The sequence below is a fragment of the Trachypithecus francoisi genome, unplaced genomic scaffold (assembly GCF_009764315.1).
Source record: "Trachypithecus francoisi isolate TF-2019V2 unplaced genomic scaffold, Tfra_2.0 Contig00224, whole genome shotgun sequence".
In the NCBI taxonomy this organism is placed as follows: domain Eukaryota; kingdom Metazoa; phylum Chordata; class Mammalia; order Primates; family Cercopithecidae; genus Trachypithecus; species Trachypithecus francoisi.
In genome coordinates this window covers 192,151-197,484 of record NW_022680513.1, presented here as the reverse complement: position 1 = coordinate 197,484, position 5,334 = coordinate 192,151, and the positions used below count along the sequence as shown (strand labels likewise).

Below are 5,334 nucleotides of genomic sequence, written 5' to 3'. Positions count from 1 at the left end.
TGGTAGTTAAAATTTCCACCACAGCTTGGGTTTGCTTCCTGATTAGGGAATAACAATGGCCATTCTACTTTGTGGCCTAATTGTTAAAACCCTCCACAGCATGGGTTTGATTCCTGGTCAGGGAACCAGCCTGTCTTGGTTTAATATTTATGTGGCTTTGGGGGTACCAATGCATTACTGATCTTTTCCCCTTATGTGGACAGCTTTTGATTTCCTGTCTTCTGTCTGTGGTGGGGGACCCAAGGCTCTTGGGCCTTCATGTATGGACAGTAAGCTGTAAAGTTAAGACCCTAGAAAATATGGCCTGAAAGAAATGTGGGTTAAACCCTGTTTATGGCTAGTGAAACTTTCCTTTCTCTTAGTTATTTTTGGGGTGATTCTGGATCTTGTAAAAACTACTTGTCACCTCTTTGGAGATACGTCATGCGTGCATCTGTGGTTATAACTTTGGTTATGGTAATTGAGAGGGTATCTTTGGCAAGGATGTTCAAAAGCCAAAAATATCAGCTATTTGTCCCAGCTGAAATCTTGTAATAAGAGATTTGAAAGGATTTTTTTAAAAAAATCTGAGTGGAGTTGGCTTACTCCAAAACTCCAAATCTATGATTAGAAGTCAGCTTAATTAAAAGTTGATATCTAAGGTAGATTAAATATGTGTGTGTATAAATATATATATATATATGTATACATTATACTTTTTCTCTTTTTGGATTCTATTTTTAGGAATTTTTTAGTTGACTGAAACATTAAAAAAAAATATGTGCTTAGTACTTCTGTTCACTTCCTTTCTTAAAAATTGTTCTATTTATTTTTACTTCACCCTATTCCTCCTTCCTCTTTGCCATCTTCAGTCTCTTTTGGATTGTGTTATCTAATCTCTTTGGCTTTTGGGGGTACCAGAAATTGCTTTGTATTATGAAAAAAAGACTTGACCATGGAGTATATATTAAATAGGGAATGGGTGGATCACAGAGTGAGCTGATTGGCTTGGGTTGTTCACTGGCCTCTGGGGAATGTCCTTATACAGAGGAACACTGTGGAAGTGTAACCATCCAATGAGTTCACCTTGCCCACTGCCTAGACAGAGCCGATTTATCAAGACAGGGGAATCATAATGGATGGAGAAAGAGTAATTCACACACAACTGGCTATGTGGGAGACCGGAGTTTTATTATTACATTTGGGGATGAGAATTTTTAAAGATAATTTGGCGGGAAGGGGCTTGGGAAGTGGAGGGTGATGATTGGTCAGGCTGGAGATGGAATCATAGGGGGTCGAAATGAGTTTTTCTTGCTGTCTTCTGTTCCTGGGTGGGATGGCAGAACTGGTTGAGCCAGATTACAGATCTGAGTGGTGTCAGCTGATCCATGGAGTGCAGAGTCGGCAAAATATCTCAAGCACTCACCTTAGGTTTTACAATAGTGATGTTATCCCCAGGAGCAATTTGGAGAGGTTCAGATTCTTGGAACCAGAGACTGCATGACCCCTAAACTGTACTTTCTAATCTTGTAGGTAATTTGTTAGTCCTGCCTAGGCAGACGGGTCCCCAGGAAAGAAGGGGGTCTTTTCTGGAAAGGACTATTATCAATTTTGTTTCAGAATCAAACCATGAACTGAATTCCTTCCCAAAGTTAGTTCGGCCAATGCCCAGGAATGAATAAGAACAGCTTAAAAGTTAGAAGCAAGATGGAGTTGGTTAGGTCTGATTTCTGTCACTGTCATAATTTCCTCAGTTACAATTTTGCAAAGGCAGTTTCAATTTTCCAATTTATGTATATTTGGATCAGGTTTACATTAATTACAATGTTAACTCTTAGCAACTCTTATTTTTAGTGAAAAACCTAAGAGGTAGCATTTTTAATTATGTATCAGATGCAGAGCTCAGGACAAAAAACAGAGCTGCAGATAAGGCTGAACCACGAGGCATAGCTGGGCCAGGGAGAGCTCCACGTGTCCTTAGGCCTTACTGTAACCATTTTTTTTTTTGAGCCTATATTTTTTATACAAACTCTATAAGGAAAGTAAGATGAGTTTTGATTTAAAAAATTGTAAGAAGACATAGAAATGTGATTTTTGTTAAAGGGAAAGTAATTTTTCCTAGTTTAGAGGATCTGTATTATTTTTAATTAAAGAAGTAAACACAGTGTCAGGTAAAGCTATATGAATACAGAAAGGTGAAAAAGAATGTAAATTTTTATCCTAAGGTACAATGATGGGACAAAACTGAAGGTTTAAGCAAGTTATAGAAAGTTTATGAAATTGATCTTGTGAAAAGAATTCTGTGTGCTTAAATTGGCTAAAATGTAAAAGGGATTATTTAGTTTTCCTACAAATTAAGCACTGATAGCAAAAGCACACTGATGTGAGAATCTGGGCCCCTGTGTCAGAATAATAAGGTTTTGTTTGTTTCTTTGTTTGTTTTTTGCAGGATTGATCCACTCTATAACAAAAGATTGAAAAAGTTTTTAAAAGGTTTATGGAAATCTTACCTTATGATCTAACTGATTGAGGTTAGACGGATTTGTTTATTTTACAGTTTTGTGAAAAATTACCTTTAAGTCATTGTTCTCCTAAGGCAGGAAATGGCTGTGATTCCTGACCTGAAGAGTTTTATCTTGGGAAGTACTGGTTTGCAATGATCGATGGTTTGGGTACACAGGATTTAGAGAAGGAGTAAACTGGATTATGATGGCCTGCATCAACTAGAACAGGACAGGCTGAAAGAATTGTTGACAAAAGGAAAAATAAGAAGGGAAGACAGAGTATTTGCTTTAATGGAAGGGCTATGACAGTGAGGATCACACTTGGGAACCAGAGCAGCATCTCGTGAAACATGAGGAATACAGACACCACGTCAAAAAGCAGAAAGAGCGCACACTGACCAGAACAAACGGCACTCTCCAAACAATGCTAGGAAATAAATCTCCAGATCCACCAACAGAAACTTTGATAAGACCTCTCCTAAGTCACTAGAGATTGGCAAACACCACAAGTCTAAAAACAGCCAGTTGTTTGCTGCTACCCGGAAGTTCAGGAAAAACACAGCTCCATCTCTCTCTAGCTGGAAGAATAGTGACCTAGCAAAGTCAGGTGTCAAGATACTTGTGTTTAAGAGCCCCATTAAGAGCAGAACCACGGTGGATGGCTTTCAGAACAAGAGCCCCCAGAAACGACCCTGTTGAGCAGGGTCAGGATGACATTATGGTGACTGAATAGCCAGTTGGAGCTAAAGAATGGTGGCAGAAGAATAATAAGTTGGAGCTTTATCGGACCCCTGTGCATGGAGCAGGCCAGGATGGGAAACAGGCCCTGAATACACCCACTAGTGCCTCAGGTATCTGGCCCCACGACTACAGCCATGACCACAGCCCTAGCTATTAATGGGAAAGGTACATCTCTGTTTATGGATGCGTTAACAGCCAATGGAACAGCCAACATGCAGACATCTGTTATAGGAGTGACACCTGGGAGAAGAAAATTTATTGATGACAGAAAAGGCCAACCTTTGGCAAGTGATTGCGTTTCAGCATGAAGCAAACAGAAAGTGCCTGCAGATAAAGAGCTATTGTCATCAGAAAGCAGGATGATTTCACTCACCTTGTTATATTCACAGAATCATCAGAGAATAACTCGCTAAATTCCAAGGTAATGAAAGAAGTACAGGCCAGGCACGGTGACTCACGCCTGTAATCCCAGCACTTTGGGAGGCCGAGGTAGGCAGATCACTTGAGGCCAGGTGTTTGAGATCAGCCTGGCCAACATGGTGAAAACCCATCTCTACTAAAAATGCAAAAAAATTAGCCCACTTGTAATCCCAGCTGCTCAGGAGGCTGAGGCAGGAAAATCATTTGAATCTGGGAGGCAGAGGTTGCAGTGAGGTGAGATGGCACCATTGTATTCCAGCCTGGGAAACAGAGTGACTCTGTCTCAAAAAAAAAAGAAAAGCAAAAGAAAAAGAAATCCAAAGTGCTTGAGCACAGCTGCTGCTGATGACAGAAAGCTTATGCTGCTCAGTGCCATTGGCAGTGTCTTCTGTTGTGCACTTGACTTTATTTATTTTATATAGCATTCAACAAATGACAGCAAAAGAGAAAGTACTAAAACAGCAGAAGCTATCAGAAACTTCGTGAATACTTTCATACAGTTTCAGAAGCCTATTACTGTAGTAGTCAATGGCCTAACCATTAGGCTAAGAGCATCTATATTGCCTCTTTGCAATGTGGTCTGGACTACTGAAAAGGCTTAGTTTCCACCACTCTCTACTACCTTTGGACAGAATCCAGATGGCTGTTCTACCATTGTTTCCCAAAATAATGGAAGGAGCATTTGCAAATGAGATATTGCTCAGTGGGCAGAAGCTGACCGCACAGGAGGCATGCAGTAAAGGTCGGGTAGCCCAGGTATTTGGGCCCGGGACCTTCACCCGGGAAGTTATGATTTGAATTAAGAAGTTTGCTTCATGTAATCCAGTTGTGCTTGAGGAATCTGAAGCCCTTGTGTGCTGCAACATGAAGATGGAGTTGGAGCAGGCCAATGAGATGGAGTGCAAAGTGCTGAAGAAAATTTGGGGCTTGGCCCAACTGATGGACTCCATGTTAGAGTGCTTGCAGAGGAAAATTGAGTTGTGAGTGTCAAGCTGCCTGCTGATGACGCAGGGATGGGCTGAGCCAAAGAACATCATTGGTTTCCCTAATCCATTCTTGCAGCCTGAAATAAGTCACCCATAGTTCACACTTGGAAACACGACTGGAAATAGTCAAGTTATTTATTATCAAGAAGCTTTTAAGTACTGTAGCTTTAAAATAAGTAACTAGAAAGCTACTTTGCCCACATAAGTGTAAAAGTGTAATGGTGAGCACTAGACTGCTCTTGGAAGCTCTAGTTTTTGTTTGCTTTGGCTAGTACAATATAAAAAAAGGAATTCTGTTTTATTAGTTTTGAATTGCAGAAAAGTCTAGAGTAATGTTTGATAATGTTTGTTTTTCTCATGTTTTTCTTCTAGAATACAGAATCTAAAGGAGTATCAGCCAGCCTCACTAATACAGAGATACAGAATGTCTGACGTATTGCCTTTGTCTGCAAGAAGGTACAAATACTTCAGAGATGGGAAATTCTAAATCAAAAGTGAGACTTATCTTGTAAGATAGATCTTTCTGATTAAAAATCCACTGATGAGCACACCCCTAAACCAAACATATGCTTAGGATTCATGCGAGATACCGATTGGTTTCCTCTTCTTTTTTAAATATATCCAGCTCTTACCCAGTTAGCAGGAAGAAACCACTGTCTCTCTAAAAGAAAGCTTCTTTTGTAGTATTAGTGAATCACTGAATA

General features: G+C 40.0%; 1 pseudogene; it reads left to right on the top strand.

Annotated features, from left to right (window-relative positions):
• The first annotated feature begins 2,582 nt into the window (after positions 1 to 2,582).
• On the top strand, positions 2,583 to 5,117 carry LOC117079593 (annotated as a pseudogene).
• Positions 5,118 to 5,334: the final 217 nt, after the last annotated feature.